Source organism: Lissotriton vulgaris, chromosome 9 (genome assembly GCF_964263255.1).
Source record: "Lissotriton vulgaris chromosome 9, aLisVul1.2, whole genome shotgun sequence".
Taxonomy (NCBI): Eukaryota; Metazoa; Chordata; class Amphibia; order Caudata; family Salamandridae; genus Lissotriton; species Lissotriton vulgaris.
Window position 1 is genome coordinate 540,146,858 of NC_141697.1, and position 17,753 is coordinate 540,164,610.

General features: G+C 43.8%; 11 non-coding genes across 11 annotated transcripts; all 11 read right to left on the reverse strand.

Annotated features, from left to right (window-relative positions):
* Nucleotides 1–974: 974 nt before the first annotated feature.
* Nucleotides 975–1,046, reverse strand: TRNAG-CCC (transfer RNA glycine (anticodon CCC)). The gene has a single exon. It is a non-coding gene; the product is annotated as a tRNA-Gly (tRNA).
* A 1,529-nt stretch (nucleotides 1,047–2,575) lies between these two features.
* Nucleotides 2,576–2,647, reverse strand: TRNAG-UCC (transfer RNA glycine (anticodon UCC)). Its single transcript has one exon. It is a non-coding gene; the product is annotated as a tRNA-Gly (tRNA).
* A 1,522-nt stretch (nucleotides 2,648–4,169) lies between these two features.
* TRNAG-CCC (transfer RNA glycine (anticodon CCC)) lies at nucleotides 4,170–4,241 on the reverse strand. The gene has a single exon. It is a non-coding gene; the product is annotated as a tRNA-Gly (tRNA).
* A 1,533-nt stretch (nucleotides 4,242–5,774) lies between these two features.
* Nucleotides 5,775–5,846, reverse strand: TRNAG-UCC (transfer RNA glycine (anticodon UCC)). Its single transcript has one exon. It is a non-coding gene; the product is annotated as a tRNA-Gly (tRNA).
* Nucleotides 5,847–7,368: 1,522 nt separating this feature from the next.
* TRNAG-CCC (transfer RNA glycine (anticodon CCC)) lies at nucleotides 7,369–7,440 on the reverse strand. Its single transcript has one exon. It is a non-coding gene; the product is annotated as a tRNA-Gly (tRNA).
* Nucleotides 7,441–8,973: 1,533 nt separating this feature from the next.
* On the reverse strand, nucleotides 8,974–9,045 carry TRNAG-UCC (transfer RNA glycine (anticodon UCC)). The gene has a single exon. It is a non-coding gene; the product is annotated as a tRNA-Gly (tRNA).
* Nucleotides 9,046–10,557: 1,512 nt separating this feature from the next.
* Nucleotides 10,558–10,629, reverse strand: TRNAG-CCC (transfer RNA glycine (anticodon CCC)). Its single transcript has one exon. It is a non-coding gene; the product is annotated as a tRNA-Gly (tRNA).
* A 1,533-nt stretch (nucleotides 10,630–12,162) lies between these two features.
* TRNAG-UCC (transfer RNA glycine (anticodon UCC)) lies at nucleotides 12,163–12,234 on the reverse strand. Its single transcript has one exon. It is a non-coding gene; the product is annotated as a tRNA-Gly (tRNA).
* Nucleotides 12,235–13,748: 1,514 nt separating this feature from the next.
* Nucleotides 13,749–13,820, reverse strand: TRNAG-CCC (transfer RNA glycine (anticodon CCC)). Its single transcript has one exon. It is a non-coding gene; the product is annotated as a tRNA-Gly (tRNA).
* A 1,533-nt stretch (nucleotides 13,821–15,353) lies between these two features.
* On the reverse strand, nucleotides 15,354–15,425 carry TRNAG-UCC (transfer RNA glycine (anticodon UCC)). The gene has a single exon. It is a non-coding gene; the product is annotated as a tRNA-Gly (tRNA).
* A 1,513-nt stretch (nucleotides 15,426–16,938) lies between these two features.
* On the reverse strand, nucleotides 16,939–17,010 carry TRNAG-CCC (transfer RNA glycine (anticodon CCC)). Its single transcript has one exon. It is a non-coding gene; the product is annotated as a tRNA-Gly (tRNA).
* Between the last annotated feature and the right edge of the window lie 743 nt (nucleotides 17,011–17,753).

Here is a 17,753-nt window from a genome sequence, read left to right on the forward strand (position 1 = left end):
AGCAGAGGATGGTTTCGATCCATCGACCTCTGGGTTATGGGCCCAGCACGCTTCCGCTGCGCCACTCTGCTCCGTTGTGAAAGTGTTCTTTTTATGCAGATAAGGAGCATTAGGCAGAGTAGCATGGGATTGGTCTGGCTCTCACCTCATTTGCATAAGTATATCCCAAGGCATGCTGGGTGCAGAAAAACTTCATCTTCCCCTCTCACAATCAGTCATAACTGAAAGTCAGACACTCTTAGGCACTAGCCGTTTCAGGCCTTTATCAAGACAGTAGCTCTTGAACCATCTCTCTCTCGCTCTGTGATCCTAGCACTAGCATGCTCAGGATTTGGCTTTACCTTGGAGCCAGAGATATACCCGGTGAGGGCTTGCCCGGTGTGAGGCTTTTGAGCGTTTGGGAGCGTTCGGGACGTGAGTGGACGTTGGACAGGAAACTATGCGAATATGAAGCCTCCAACATTCCTGCTTCAGTGAGTGGTTCTTTCCATGGACATCTGACTCTTGGATTCCTCTCAACTTGCCTTCTGATAAAACATTTTGTGAGCAGCAGTTTCCTTCGACAGCTACAAGGTGGCGCTACATTCAGGTGAGAGCACAAGTATGCACAAAATGTTAGGGACTTTTGCCAGATTTATCGGTGGATCTTGCATATTTTTTCAGAGGCTAGATATTGCCTAGAAATGCTTTTTAACATAGAGATGCTGGAGTTACAATGTCTGGTCGGGCCTCAGCCCTTCCATTGTTTGCCCACTGTAACAAATTTATTACCAGCACATGTGTGTTGTGACTCTGCTTTATGAAACTTATCATATATTAGGACAATGTATGTAGCAGAAGGTGCGATTGAGATGTTTGCCCACGTATTTGTTTATTTTTTTATATATGGCTGATTAATCTGTTCGTGAAATTTCCATTTTGTGACATGTTGCATTACAATATATCCTGCTTGCAGAATATATAAGTATTTTCAGTGCGTTGGCCGGGAATCGAACCCGGGTCAACTGCTTGGGAAGCAGCTATGCTCACCACTATACCACCAACGCCCTCTGATGTGTTAGCTCTCGGTTCTAAATATTACGTTGCAGAAATCAATGACTATCTTGCACCAGCTTCAATGGTGCATTTGGTTTAGATACCAACATGAGAAGCAGTAGAACGTTTTTTGCAGAGGGTAAGGAACTGGGGATTGAAACCAAGGACAAAGTTGTGCAGAAGAGAAGAAATGAAAAGCAACAGTACAAATAGTAGAAATGAGCATATATAGGCAGCATGGGAAGCAAAGCAGGGAAGAGAAAGAGAACATTCCATGAAATGCCCAGGAGATAGATAAGAGCAGAACAAAAAGGGAAGAATGAAATTCAAAGCATGCCCAGAAAGTTGTGTGAAGCTCCCACCAGTCATTTATGGTTATAATTGTGTGTCTTTACTTTCAAAGTACAGGGTTGTACCTTTCACGATCACTCTTGTATTACACAGACACGAATAGTTGAGAAGTCTTTTCTCACATAGCTGGTACAAGCTTGCACTTTTCCTTTCTGGCTATGTGGAAATGACAGCTTGGTCCTTGGAAGGAAAATCAAGCAAAATTAGCAGAGGATGGTTTCGATCCATCGACCTCTGGGTTATGGGCCCAGCACGCTTCCGCTGCGCCACTCTGCTCCTTTGTGAAAGTGTTCTGTTTATGCAGATGAGGAGGCATTCAGAGAAGTGACGTGGGATTGGTCGGGCTCTCACCTCATTTGCCTAAGTATATCGCAAGGCATGCTGGGTGCAGAAAATCTTTATCTTCCCCTCTCACAATCAGTCACAACTGAAAGTCCAGACCCTCTTATTCACTAGCCGTTTCAGGCCTTTAACAAGACAACAGCTCTCCGACGCTCTCTGTCTCTCTCTCTCTCTGTGATCCTAGTGCTTGCATGCTCAGTATTTGGCTTTACCTGGGAGCCAGAGATCTACCCGGTGAGGGCTTGCCGGTATAAGGCTTTAGAGCGTTTGGGAGCGTTCGGTACATGAGAGGACGTTGGACTGGAAGCTATGCAAATTTGAAGCATCCAAACTTCCTGCTGCAGTCGGAGGCTCTTTCCATGGACATCTGCCTTTTGGATTCCTCTAAACTTGCCCTCTGATGAAACATTTTGTGAGCTGCAGTTACCTCCGACGGCTACAAGGTGGTGCTACATTCAGGTGAGGGCACAAGTATGCACAAAATGTTGGGGACTTTTGCCAGATTTATTGCTGGATCTTGCATATTTTTTTCAGAGGCTAAATATTGCCTAGGAAATGCTTTTTAACATAGAGATGCTGGAGTTAAAATGTCTGGTCGGGCCTCAGCCCTTTCATTGTCTGCCCACTGTAACATATTTTTTTACCAGTACATGTGAGTGGTGACTCTGCTTTATGAAACTTATCATATATTAGGACAATGAATATAGCAGAAGGGGCGATCGAAATGCTTGCCTACATATTTGTTTATTTTTTATATAATGGCTGATTAACCTCTTAATTATATTACCATTTTGTGAAATGTTGCTTTAAAATATATCCTGCTTGCAGAATATATAAGCATTTGTATTGCGTTGGCCGGGAATCGAACCCGGGTCAACTGCTTGGAAGGCAGCTATGCTCACCACTATACCACCAACGCCCTCAGATCTTTGCGCTCTCGGTTCTAAACATTAGGACCCTGAGTTCAATGACTATCATGCACCAGCTTCAATGGTGCATTTGGTTTAGATACCAACATGAAAAGCAATAGAAAGTTTTTGTAGAAGGTAAGGAACTGGGATTGAAACCAAGGACAAAGCTGTGCAGAAGAGAAGAATGGAAAGCAGCAATACAAATAATAGATATGAACACATAGAGGCAGCATGGGAAGCAAAGCAGGGAAGAGAAATAGAGAACATTCCATGAAATGCCCAGGAGATAGATAAGAGCAGAACAAAAAAGGGAAGAATGAAATTCAAAGCCTCCACATAAAAGTGTTTGAAGGTCCCACCAGTCATTCATGCTTATTATTGTGTGCCTTTACTTTCAAAGTACAGTGTGGAGCTTTTGACGATCCCTCTCTTGTATTTCAGCAGACACAGATAGTTGAGAAGTCTTTTCTCACATAGCTGGCACAAGCTTGCGCTTTTCCTTGCTGGTAGCGTGGAAATGACAGCTTGGTCCTTGGAAGTAAAATCAAGCAAAATTAGCAGAGGATGGTTTCGATCCATCGACCTCTGGGTTATGGGCCCAGCACGCTTCCGCTGCGCCACTCTGCTCCGTTGTGAAAGTGTTCTTTTTATGCAGATAAGGAGCATTAGGCAGAGTAGCATGGGATTGGTCTGGCTCTCACCTCATTTGCATAAGTATATCCCAAGGCATGCTGGGTGCAGAAAAACTTCATCTTCCCCTCTCACAATCAGTCATAACTGAAAGTCAGACACTCTTAGGCACTAGCCGTTTCAGGCCTTTATCAAGACAGTAGCTCTTGAACCATCTCTCTCTCGCTCTGTGATCCTAGCACTAGCATGCTCAGGATTTGGCTTTACCTTGGAGCCAGAGATATACCCGGTGAGGGCTTGCCCGGTGTGAGGCTTTTGAGCGTTTGGGAGCGTTCGGGACGTGAGTGGACGTTGGACAGGAAACTATGCGAATATGAAGCCTCCAACATTCCTGCTTCAGTGAGTGGTTCTTTCCATGGACATCTGACTCTTGGATTCCTCTCAACTTGCCTTCTGATAAAACATTTTGTGAGCAGCAGTTTCCTTCGACAGCTACAAGGTGGCGCTACATTCAGGTGAGAGCACAAGTATGCACAAAATGTTAGGGACTTTTGCCAGATTTATCGGTGGATCTTGCATATTTTTTCAGAGGCTAGATATTGCCTAGAAATGCTTTTTAACATAGAGATGCTGGAGTTACAATGTCTGGTCGGGCCTCAGCCCTTCCATTGTTTGCCCACTGTAACAAATTTATTACCAGCACATGTGTGTTGTGACTCTGCTTTATGAAACTTATCATATATTAGGACAATGTATGTAGCAGAAGGTGCGATTGAGATGTTTGCCCACGTATTTGTTTATTTTTTTATATATGGCTGATTAATCTGTTCGTGAAATTTCCATTTTGTGACATGTTGCATTACAATATATCCTGCTTGCAGAATATATAAGTATTTTCAGTGCGTTGGCCGGGAATCGAACCCGGGTCAACTGCTTGGGAAGCAGCTATGCTCACCACTATACCACCAACGCCCTCTGATGTGTTAGCTCTCGGTTCTAAATATTACGTTGCAGAAATCAATGACTATCTTGCACCAGCTTCAATGGTGCATTTGGTTTAGATACCAACATGAGAAGCAGTAGAACGTTTTTTGCAGAGGGTAAGGAACTGGGGATTGAAACCAAGGACAAAGTTGTGCAGAAGAGAAGAAATGAAAAGCAACAGTACAAATAGTAGAAATGAGCATATATAGGCAGCATGGGAAGCAAAGCAGGGAAGAGAAAGAGAACATTCCATGAAATGCCCAGGAGATAGATAAGAGCAGAACAAAAAGGGAAGAATGAAATTCAAAGCATGCCCAGAAAGTTGTGTGAAGCTCCCACCAGTCAGTCATTTATGGTTATAATTGTGTGTCTTTACTTTCAAAGTACAGGGTTGTACCTTTCACGATCACTCTTGTATTACACAGACACGAATAGTTGAGAAGTCTTTTCTCACATAGCTGGCACAAGCTTGCACTTTTCCTTTCTGGCTATGTGGAAATGACAGCTTGGTCCTTGGAAGGAAAATCAAGCAAAATTAGCAGAGGATGGTTTCGATCCATCGACCTCTGGGTTATGGGCCCAGCACGCTTCCGCTGCGCCACTCTGCTCCTTTGTGAAAGTGTTCTCTTTATGCAGATGAGGAGGCATTCAGAGAAGTGACGTGGGATTGGTCGGGCTCTCACCTCATTTGCCTAAGTATATCGCAAGGCATGCTGGGTGCAGAAAATCTTTATCTTCCCCTCTCACAATCAGTCACAACTGAAAGTCCAGACCCTCTTAGGCACTAGCCGTTTCAGGCCTTTAACAAGACAACAGCTCTCCGACGCTCTCTGTCTCTCTCTCTCTCTGTGATCCTAGTGCTTGCATGCTCAGTATTTGGCTTTTCCTGGGAGCCAGAGATCTACCCGGTGAGGGCTTGCCGGTATAAGGCTTTAGAGCGTTTGGGAGCGTTCGGTACATGAGAGGACGTTGGACTGGAAGCTATGCAAATTTGAAGCATCCAAACTTCCTGCTGCAGTCGGAGGCTCTTTCCATGGACATCTGCCTTTTGGATTCCTCTAAACTTGCCCTCTGATGAAACATTTTGTGAGCTGCAGTTACCTCCGACGGCTACAAGGTGGTGCTACATTCAGGTGAGGGCACAAGTATGCACAAAATGTTGGGGACTTTTGCCAGATTTATTGCTGGATCTTGCATATTTTTTTCAGAGGCTAAATATTGCCTAGGAAATGCTTTTTAACATAGAGATGCTGGAGTTAAAAGGTCTGGTTGGGCCTCAGCCCTTTCATTGTCTGCCCACTGTAACATATTTTTTTACCAGTACATGTGAGTGGTGACTCTGCTTTATGAAACTTATCATATATTAGGACAATGAATATAGCAGAAGGGGCGATCGAAATGCTTGCCTACATATTTGTTTATTCTTTATATAATGGCTGATTAACCTCTTAATTATATTACCATTTTGTGAAATGTTGCTTTAAAATATATCCTGCTTGCAGAATATATAAGTATTTGTACTGCGTTGGCCGGGAATCGAACCCGGGTCAACTGCTTGGAAGGCAGCTATGCTCACCACTATACCACCAACGCCCTCTGATCTTTGCGCTCTCGGTTCTAAACATTAGGACCCTGAGTTCAATGACTATCATGCACCAGCTTCAATGGTGCATTTGGTTTAGATACCAACATGAAAAGCAATAGAAAGTTTTTGTAGAGGGTAAGGAACTGGGATTGAAACCAAGGACAAAGCTGTGCAGAAGAGAAGAATGGAAAGCAGCAATACAAATAATAGATATGAACACATAGAGGCAGCATGGGAAGCAAAGCAGGGAAGAGAAATAGAGAACATTCCATGAAATGCCCAGGAGATAGATAAGAGCAGAACAAAAAAGGGAAGAATGAAATTCAAAGCCTCCACATAAAAGTGTTTGAAGGTCCCACCAGTCATTCATGCTTATTATTGTGTGCCTTTACTTTCAAAGTACAGTGTGGAGCCTTTGACGATCCCTCTCTTGTATTTCAGCAGACACAGATAGTTGAGAAGTCTTTTCTCACATAGCTGGCACAAGCTTGCGCTTTTCCTTGCTGGTAGCGTGGAAATGACAGCTTGGTCCTTGGAAGTAAAATCAAGCAAAATTAGCAGAGGATGGTTTCGATCCATCGACCTCTGGGTTATGGGCCCAGCACGCTTCCGCTGCGCCACTCTGCTCCGTTGTGAAAGTGTTCTTTTTATGCAGATAAGGAGCATTAGGCAGAGTAGCATGGGATTGGTCTGGCTCTCACCTCATTTGCATAAGTATATCCCAAGGCATGCTGGGTGCAGAAAAACTTCATCTTCCCCTCTCACAATCAGTCATAACTGAAAGTCAGACACTCTTAGGCACTAGCCGTTTCAGGCCTTTATCAAGACAGTAGCTCTTGAACCATCTCTCTCTCGCTCTGTGATCCTAGCACTAGCATGCTCAGGATTTGGCTTTACCTTGGAGCCAGAGATATACCCGGTGAGGGCTTGCCCGGTGTGAGGCTTTTGAGCGTTTGGGAGCGTTCGGGACGTGAGTGGACGTTGGACAGGAAACTATGCGAATATGAAGCCTCCAACATTCCTGCTTCAGTGAGTGGTTCTTTCCATGGACATCTGACTCTTGGATTCCTCTCAACTTGCCTTCTGATAAAACATTTTGTGAGCAGCAGTTTCCTTCGACAGCTACAAGGTGGCGCTACATTCAGGTGAGAGCACAAGTATGCACAAAATGTTAGGGACTTTTGCCAGATTTATCGGTGGATCTTGCATATTTTTTCAGAGGCTAGATATTGCCTAGAAATGCTTTTTAACATAGAGATGCTGGAGTTACAATGTCTGGTCGGGCCTCAGCCCTTCCATTGTTTGCCCACTGTAACAAATTTATTACCAGCACATGTGTGTTGTGACTCTGCTTTATGAAACTTATCATATATTAGGACAATGTATGTAGCAGAAGGTGCGATTGAGATGTTTGCCCACGTATTTGTTTATTTTTTTATATATGGCTGATTAATCTGTTCGTGAAATTTCCATTTTGTGACATGTTGCATTACAATATATCCTGCTTGCAGAATATATAAGTATTTTCAGTGCGTTGGCCGGGAATCGAACCCGGGTCAACTGCTTGGGAAGCAGCTATGCTCACCACTATACCACCAACGCCCTCTGATGTGTTAGCTCTCGGTTCTAAATATTACGTTGCAGAAATCAATGACTATCTTGCACCAGCTTCAATGGTGCATTTGGTTTAGATACCAACATGAGAAGCAGTAGAACGTTTTTTGCAGAGGGTAAGGAACTGGGGATTGAAACCAAGGACAAAGCTGTGCAGAAGAGAAGAAATGAAAAGCAACAGTACAAATAGTAGAAATGAGCATATATAGGCAGCATGGGAAGCAAAGCAGGGAAGAGAAAGAGAACATTCCATGAAATGCCCAGGAGATAGATAAGAGCAGAACAAAAAGGGAAGAATGAAATTCAAAGCATGCCCAGAAAGTTGTGTGAAGCTCCCACCAGTCAGTCATTTATGGTTATAATTGTGTGTCTTTACTTTCAAAGTACAGGGTTGTACCTTTCACGATCACTCTTGTATTACACAGACACGAATAGTTGAGAAGTCTTTTCTCACATAGCTGGCACAAGCTTGCACTTTTCCTTTCTGGCTATGTGGAAATGACAGCTTGGTCCTTGGAAGGAAAATCAAGCAAAATTAGCAGAGGATGGTTTCGATCCATCGACCTCTGGGTTATGGGCCCAGCACGCTTCCGCTGCGCCACTCTGCTCCTTTGTGAAAGTGTTCTCTTTATGCAGATGAGGAGGCATTCAGAGAAGTGACGTGGGATTGGTCGGGCTCTCACCTCATTTGCCTAAGTATATCGCAAGGCATGCTGGGTGCAGAAAATCTTTATCTTCCCCTCTCACAATCAGTCACAACTGAAAGTCCAGACCCTCTTAGGCACTAGCCGTTTCAGGCCTTTAACAAGACAACAGCTCTCCGACGCTCTCTGTCTCTCTCTCTCTCTGTGATCCTAGTGCTTGCATGCTCAGTATTTGGCTTTTCCTGGGAGCCAGAGATCTACCCGGTGAGGGCTTGCCGGTATAAGGATTTAGAGCGTTTGGGAGCGTTCGGTACATGAGAGGACGTTGGACTGGAAGCTATGCAAATTTGAAGCATCCAAACTTCCTGCTGCAGTCGGAGGCTCTTTCCATGGACATCTGCCTTTTGGATTCCTCTAAACTTGCCCTCTGATGAAACATTTTGTGAGCTGCAGTTACCTCCGACGGCTACAAGGTGGTGCTACATTCAGGTGAGGGCACAAGTATGCACAAAATGTTGGGGACTTTTGCCAGATTTATTGCTGGATCTTGCATATTTTTTTCAGAGGCTAAATATTGCCTAGGAAATGCTTTTTAACATAGAGATGCTGGAGTTAAAATGTCTGGTCGGGCCTCAGCCCTTTCATTGTCTGCCCACTGTAACATATTTTTTTACCAGTACATGTGAGTGGTGACTCTGCTTTATGAAACTTATCATATATTAGGACAATGAATATAGCAGAAGGGGCGATCGAAATGCTTGCCTACATATTTGTTTATTTTTTATATAATGGCTGATTAACCTCTTAATTATATTACCATTTTGTGAAATGTTGCTTTAAAATATATCCTGCTTGCAGAATATATAAGTATTTGTACTGCGTTGGCCGGGAATCGAACCCGGGTCAACTGCTTGGAAGGCAGCTATGCTCACCACTATACCACCAACGCCCTCTGATCTTTGCGCTCTCGGTTCTAAACATTAGGACCCTGAGTTCAATGACTATCATGCACCAGCTTCAATGGTGCATTTGGTTTAGATACCAACATGAAAAGCAATAGAAAGTTTTTGTAGAGGGTAAGGAACTGGGATTGAAACCAAGGACAAAGCTGTGCAGAAGAGAAGAATGGAAAGCAGCAATACAAATAATAGATATGAACACATAGAGGCAGCATGGGAAGCAAAGCAGGGAAGAGAAATAGAGAACATTCCATGAAATGCCCAGGAGATAGATAAGAGCAGAACAAAAAAGGGAAGAATGAAATTCAAAGCCTCCACATAAAAGTGTTTGAAGGTCCCACCAGTCATTCATGCTTATTATTGTGTGCCTTTACTTTCAAAGTACAGTGTGGAGCTTTTGACGATCCCTCTCTTGTATTTCAGCAGACACAGATAGTTGAGAAGTCTTTTCTCACATAGCTGGCACAAGCTTGCGCTTTTCCTTGCTGGTAGCGTGGAAATGACAGCTTGGTCCTTGGAAGTAAAATCAAGCAAAATTAGCAGAGGATGGTTTCGATCCATCGACCTCTGGGTTATGGGCCCAGCACGCTTCCGCTGCGCCACTCTGCTCCGTTGTGAAAGTGTTCTTTTTATGCAGATAAGGAGCATTAGGCAGAGTAGCATGGGATTGGTCTGGCTCTCACCTCATTTGCATAAGTATATCCCAAGGCATGCTGGGTGCAGAAAAACTTCATCTTCCCCTCTCACAATCAGTCATAACTGAAAGTCAGACACTCTTAGGCACTAGCCGTTTCAGGCCTTTATCAAGACAGTAGCTCTTGAACCATCTCTCTCTCGCTCTGTGATCCTAGCACTAGCATGCTCAGGATTTGGCTTTACCTTGGAGCCAGAGATATACCCGGTGAGGGCTTGCCCGGTGTGAGGCTTTTGAGCGTTTGGGAGCGTTGTGGACGTTGGACAGGAAACTATGCGAATATGAAGCCTCCAACATTCCTGCTTCAGTGAGTGGTTCTTTCCATGGACATCTGACTCTTGGATTCCTCTCAACTTGCCTTCTGATAAAACATTTTGTGAGCAGCAGTTTCCTTCGACAGCTACAAGGTGGCGCTACATTCAGGTGAGAGCACAAGTATGCACAAAATGTTAGGGACTTTTGCCAGATTTATCGGTGGATCTTGCATATTTTTTCAGAGGCTAGATATTGCCTAGAAATGCTTTTTAACATAGAGATGCTGGAGTTACAATGTCTGGTCGGGCCTCAGCCCTTCCATTGTTTGCCCACTGTAACAAATTTATTACCAGCACATGTGTGTTGTGACTCTGCTTTATGAAACTTATCATATATTAGGACAATGTATGTAGCAGAAGGTGCGATTGAGATGTTTGCCCACGTATTTGTTTATTTTTTTATATATGGCTGATTAATCTGTTCGTGAAATTTCCATTTTGTGACATGTTGCATTACAATATATCCTGCTTGCAGAATATATAAGTATTTTCAGTGCGTTGGCCGGGAATCGAACCCGGGTCAACTGCTTGGGAAGCAGCTATGCTCACCACTATACCACCAACGCCCTCTGATGTGTTAGCTCTCGGTTCTAAATATTACGTTGCAGAAATCAATGACTATCTTGCACCAGCTTCAATGGTGCATTTGGTTTAGATACCAACATGAGAAGCAGTAGAACGTTTTTTGCAGAGGGTAAGGAACTGGGGATTGAAACCAAGGACAAAGTTGTGCAGAAGAGAAGAAATGAAAAGCAACAGTACAAATAGTAGAAATGAGCATATATAGGCAGCATGGGAAGCAAAGCAGGGAAGAGAAAGAGAACATTCCATGAAATGCCCAGGAGATAGATAAGAGCAGAACAAAAAGGGAAGAATGAAATTCAAAGCATGCCCAGAAAGTTGTGTGAAGCTCCCACCAGTCAGTCATTTATGGTTATAATTGTGTGTCTTTACTTTCAAAGTACAGGGTTGTACCTTTCACGATCACTCTTGTATTACACAGACACGAATAGTTGAGAAGTCTTTTCTCACATAGCTGGCACAAGCTTGCACTTTTCCTTTCTGGCTATGTGGAAATGACAGCTTGGTCCTTGGAAGGAAAATCAAGCAAAATTAGCAGAGGATGGTTTCGATCCATCGACCTCTGGGTTATGGGCCCAGCACGCTTCCGCTGCGCCACTCTGCTCCTTTGTGAAAGTGTTCTCTTTATGCAGATGAGGAGGCATTCAGAGAAGTGACGTGGGATTGGTCGGGCTCTCACCTCATTTGCCTAAGTATATCGCAAGGCATGCTGGGTGCAGAAAATCTTTATCTTCCCCTCTCACAATCAGTCACAACTGAAAGTCCAGACCCTCTTAGGCACTAGCCGTTTCAGGCCTTTAACAAGACAACAGCTCTCCGACGCTCTCTGTCTCTCTCTCTCTCTGTGATCCTAGTGCTTGCATGCTCAGTATTTGGCTTTTCCTGGGAGCCAGAGATCTACCCGGTGAGGGCTTGCCGGTATAAGGCTTTAGAGCGTTTGGGAGCGTTCGGTACATGAGAGGACGTTGGACTGGAAGCTATGCAAATTTGAAGCATCCAAACTTCCTGCTGCAGTCGGAGGCTCTTTCCATGGACATCTGCCTTTTGGATTCCTCTAAACTTGCCCTCTGATGAAACATTTTGTGAGCTGCAGTTACCTCCGACGGCTACAAGGTGGTGCTACATTCAGGTGAGGGCACAAGTATGCACAAAATGTTGGGGACTTTTGCCAGATTTATTGCTGGACCTTGCATATTTTTTTCAGAGGCTAAATATTGCCTAGGAAATGCTTTTTAACATAGAGATGCTGGAGTTAAAATGTCTGGTCGGGCCTCAGCCCTTTCATTGTCTGCCCACTGTAACATATTTTTTTACCAGTACATGTGAGTGGTGACTCTGCTTTATGAAACTTATCATATATTAGGACAATGAATATAGCAGAAGGGGCGATCGAAATGCTTGCCTACATATTTGTTTATTTTTTATATAATGGCTGATTAACCTCTTAATTATATTACCATTTTGTGAAATGTTGCTTTAAAATATATCCTGCTTGCAGAATATATAAGTATTTGTACTGCGTTGGCCGGGAATCGAACCCGGGTCAACTGCTTGGAAGGCAGCTATGCTCACCACTATACCACCAACGCCCTCTGATCTTTGCGCTCTCGGTTCTAAACATTAGGACCCTGAGTTCAATGACTATCATGCACCAGCTTCAATGGTGCATTTGGTTTAGATACCAACATGAAAAGCAATAGAAAGTTTTTGTAGAGGGTAAGGAACTGGGATTGAAACCAAGGACAAAGCTGTGCAGAAGAGAAGAATGGAAAGCAGCAATACAAATAATAGATATGAACACATAGAGGCAGCATGGGAAGCAAAGCAGGGAAGAGAAATAGAGAACATTCCATGAAATGCCCAGGAGATAGATAAGAGCAGAACAAAAAAGGGAAGAATGAAATTCAAAGCCTCCACATAAAAGTGTTTGAAGGTCCCACCAGTCATTCATGCTTATTATTGTGTGCCTTTACTTTCAAAGTACAGTGTGGAGCTTTTGACGATCCCTCTCTTGTATTTCAGCAGACACAGATAGTTGAGAAGTCTTTTCTCACATAGCTGGCACAAGCTTGCGCTTTTCCTTGCTGGTAGCGTGGAAATGACAGCTTGGTCCTTGGAAGTAAAATCAAGCAAAATTAGCAGAGGATGGTTTCGATCCATCGACCTCTGGGTTATGGGCCCAGCACGCTTCCGCTGCGCCACTTTGCTCCGTTGTGAAAGTGTTCTTTTTATGCAGATAAGGAGCATTAGGCAGAGTAGCATGGGATTGGTCTGGCTCTCACCTCATTTGCATAAGTATATCCCAAGGCATGCTGGGTGCAGAAAAACTTCATCTTCCCCTCTCACAATCAGTCATAACTGAAAGTCAGACACTCTTAGGCACTAGCCGTTTCAGGCCTTTATCAAGACAGTAGCTCTTGAACCATCTCTCTCTCGCTCTGTGATCCTAGCACTAGCATGCTCAGGATTTGGCTTTACCTTGGAGCCAGAGATATACCCGGTGAGGGCTTGCCCGGTGTGAGGCTTTTGAGCGTTTGGGAGCGTTCGGGACGTGAGTGGACGTTGGACAGGAAACTATGCGAATATGAAGCCTCCAACATTCCTGCTTCAGTGAGTGGTTCTTTCCATGGACATCTGACTCTTGGATTCCTCTCAACTTGCCTTCTGATAAAACATTTTGTGAGCAGCAGTTTCCTTCGACAGCTACAAGGTGGCGCTACATTCAGGTGAGAGCACAAGTATGCACAAAATGTTAGGGACTTTTGCCAGATTTATCGGTGGATCTTGCATATTTTTTCAGAGGCTAGATATTGCCTAGAAATGCTTTTTAACATAGAGATGCTGGAGTTACAATGTCTGGTCGGGCCTCAGCCCTTCCATTGTTTGCCCACTGTAACAAATTTATTACCAGCACATGTGTGTTGTGACTCTGCTTTATGAAACTTATCATATATTAGGACAATGTATGTAGCAGAAGGTGCAATTGAGATGTTTGCCCACGTATTTGTTTATATATGGCTGATTAATCTGTTCGTGAAATTTCCATTTTGTGACATGTTGCATTACAATATATCCTGCTTGCAGAATATATAAGTATTTTCAGTGCGTTGGCCGGGAATCGAACCCGGGTCAACTGCTTGGGAAGCAGCTATGCTCACCACTATACCACCAACGCCCTCTGATGTGTTAGCTCTCGGTTCTAAATATTACGTTGCAGAAATCAATGACTATCTTGCACCAGCTTCAATGGTGCATTTGGTTTAGATACCAACATGAGAAGCAGTAGAACGTTTTTTGCAGAGGGTAAGGAACTGGGGATTGAAACCAAGGACAAAGTTGTGCAGAAGAGAAGAAATGAAAAGCAACAGTACAAATAGTAGAAATGAGCATATATAGGCAGCATGGGAAGCAAAGCAGGGAAGAGAAAGAGAACATTCCATGAAATGCCCAGGAGATATATAAGAGCAGAACAAAAAGGGAAGAATGAAATTCAAAGCATGCCCAGAAAGTTGTGTGAAGCTCCCACCAGTCAGTCATTTATGGTTATAATTGTGTGTCTTTACTTTCAAAGTACAGGGTTGTACCTTTCACGATCACTCTTGTATTACACAGACACGAATAGTTGAGAAGTCTTTTCTCACATAGCTGGCACAAGCTTGCACTTTTCCTTTCTGGCTATGTGGAAATGACAGCTTGGTCCTTGGAAGGAAAATCAAGCAAAATTAGCAGAGGATGGTTTCGATCCATCGACCTCTGGGTTATGGGCCCAGCACGCTTCCGCTGCGCCACTCTGCTCCTTTGTGAAAGTGTTCTCTTTATGCAGATGAGGAGGCATTCAGAGAAGTGACGTGGGATTGGTCGGGCTCTCACCTCATTTGCCTAAGTATATCGCAAGGCATGCTGGGTGCAGAAAATCTTTATCTTCCCCTCTCACAATCAGTCACAACTGAAAGTCCAGACCCTCTTAGGCACTAGCCGTTTCAGGCCTTTAACAAGACAACAGCTCTCCGACGCTCTCTGTCTCTCTCTCTCTCTGTGATCCTAGTGCTTGCATGCTCAGTATTTGGCTTTTCCTGGGAGCCAGAGATCTACCCGGTGAGGGCTTGCCGGTATAAGGCTTTAGAGCGTTTGGGAGCGTTCGGTACATGAGAGGACGTTGGACTGGAAGCTATGCAAATTTGAAGCATCCAAACTTCCTGCTGCAGTCGGAGGCTCTTTCCATGGACATCTGCCTTTTGGATTCCTCTAAACTTGCCCTCTGATGAAACATTTTGTGAGCTGCAGTTACCTCCGACGGCTACAAGGTGGTGCTACATTCAGGTGAGGGCACAAGTATGCACAAAATGTTGGGGACTTTTGCCAGATTTATTGCTGGATCTTGCATATTTTTTTCAGAGGCTAAATATTGCCTAGGAAATGCTTTTTAACATAGAGATGCTGGAGTTAAAAGGTCTGGTTGGGCCTCAGCCCTTTCATTGTCTGCCCACTGTAACATATTTTTTTACCAGTACATGTGAGTGGTGACTCTGCTTTATGAAACTTATCATATATTAGGACAATGAATATAGCAGAAGGGGCGATCGAAATGCTTGCCTACATATTTGTTTATTTTTTATATAATGGCTGATTAACCTCTTAATTATATTACCATTTTGTGAAATGTTGCTTTAAAATATATCCTGCTTGCAGAATATATAAGTATTTGTACTGCGTTGGCCGGGAATCGAACCCGGGTCAACTGCTTGGAAGGCAGCTATGCTCACCACTATACCACCAACGCCCTCTGATCTTTGCGCTCTCGGTTCTAAACATTAGGACCCTGAGTTCAATGACTATCATGCACCAGCTTCAATGGTGCATTTGGTTTAGATACCAACATGAAAAGCAATAGAAAGTTTTTGTAGAGGGTAAGGAACTGGGATTGAAACCAAGGACAAAGCTGTGCAGAAGAGAAGAATGGAAAGCAGCAATACAAATAATAGATATGAACACATAGAGGCAGCATGGGAAGCAAAGCAGGGAAGAGAAATAGAGAACATTCCATGAAATGCCCAGGAGATAGATAAGAGCAGAACAAAAAAGGGAAGAATGAAATTCAAAGCCTCCACATAAAAGTGTTTGAAGGTCCCACCAGTCATTCATGCTTATTATTGTGTGCCTTTACTTTCAAAGTACAGTGTGGAGCCTTTGACGATCCCTCTCTTGTATTTCAGCAGACACAGATAGTTGAGAAGTCTTTTCTCACATAGCTGGCACAAGCTTGCGCTTTTCCTTGCTGGTAGCGTGGAAATGACAGCTTGGTCCTTGGAAGTAAAATCAAGCAAAATTAGCAGAGGATGGTTTCGATCCATCGACCTCTGGGTTATGGGCCCAGCACGCTTCCGCTGCGCCACTCTGCTCCGTTGTGAAAGTGTTCTTTTTATGCAGATAAGGAGCATTAGGCTGAGTAGCATGGGATTGGTCTGGCTCTCACCTCATTTGCATAAGTATATCCCAAGGCATGCTGGGTGCAGAAAAACTTCATCTTCCCCTCTCACAATCAGTCATAACTGAAAGTCAGACACTCTTAGGCACTAGCCGTTTCAGGCCTTTATCAAGACAGTAGCTCTTGAACCATCTCTCTCTCGCTCTGTGATCCTAGCACTAGCATGCTCAGGATTTGGCTTTACCTTGGAGCCAGAGATATACCCGGTGAGGGCTTGCCCGGTGTGAGGCTTTTGAGCGTTTGGGAGCGTTGTGGACGTTGGACAGGAAACTATGCGAATATGAAGCCTCCAACATTCCTGCTTCAGTGAGTGGTTCTTTCCATGGACATCTGACTCTTGGATTCCTCTCAACTTGCCTTCTGATAAAACATTTTGTGAGCAGCAGTTTCCTTCGACAGCTACAAGGTGGCGCTACATTCAGGTGAGAGCACAAGTATGCACAAAATGTTAGGGACTTTTGCCAGATTTATCGGTGGATCTTGCATATTTTTTTCAGAGGCTAGATATTGCCTAGAAATGCTTTTTAACATAGAGATGCTGGAGTTACAATGTCTGGTCGGGCCTCAGCCCTTCCATTGTTTGCCCACTGTAACAAATTTATTACCAGCACATGTGTGTTGTGACTCTGCTTTATGAAACTTATCATATATTAGGACAATGTATGTAGCAGAAGGTGCGATTGAGATGTTTGCCCACGTATTTGTTTATTTTTTTATATATGGCTGATTAATCTGTTCGTGAAATTTCCATTTTGTGACATGTTGCATTACAATATATCCTGCTTGCAGAATATATAAGTATTTTCAGTGCGTTGGCCGGGAATCGAACCCGGGTCAACTGCTTGGGAAGCAGCTATGCTCACCACTATACCACCAACGCCCTCTGATGTGTTAGCTCTCGGTTCTAAATATTACGTTGCAGAAATCAATGACTATCTTGAACCAGCTTCGATGGTGCATTTGGTTTAGATACCAACATGAGAAGCAGTAGAACGTTTTTTGCAGAGGGTAAGGAACTGGGGATTGAAACCAAGGACAAAGTTGTGCAGAAGAGAAGAAATGAAAAGCAACAGTACAAATAGTAGAAATGAGCATATATAGGCAGCATGGGAAGCAAAGCAGGGAAGAGAAAGAGAACATTCCATGAAATGCCCAGGAGATAGATAAGAGCAGAACAAAAAGGGAAGAATGAAATTCAAAGCATGCCCAGAAAGTTGTGTGAAGCTCCCACCAGTCATTTATGGTTATAATTGTGTGTCTTTACTTTCAAAGTACAGGGTTGTACCTTTCACGATCACTCTTGTATTACACAGACACGAATAGTTGAGAAGTCTTTTCTCACATAGCTGGCACAAGCTTGCACTTTTCCTTTCTGGCTATGTGGAAATGACAGCTTGGTCCTTGGAAGGAAAATCAAGCAAAATTAGCAGAGGATGGTTTCGATCCATCGACCTCTGGGTTATGGGCCCAGCACGCTTCCGCTGCGCCACTCTGCTCCTTTGTGAAAGTGTTCTGTTTATGCAGATGAGGAGGCATTCAGAGAAGTGACGTGGGATTGGTCGGGCTCTCACCTCATTTGCCTAAGTATATCGCAAGGCATGCTGGGTGCAGAAAATCTTTATC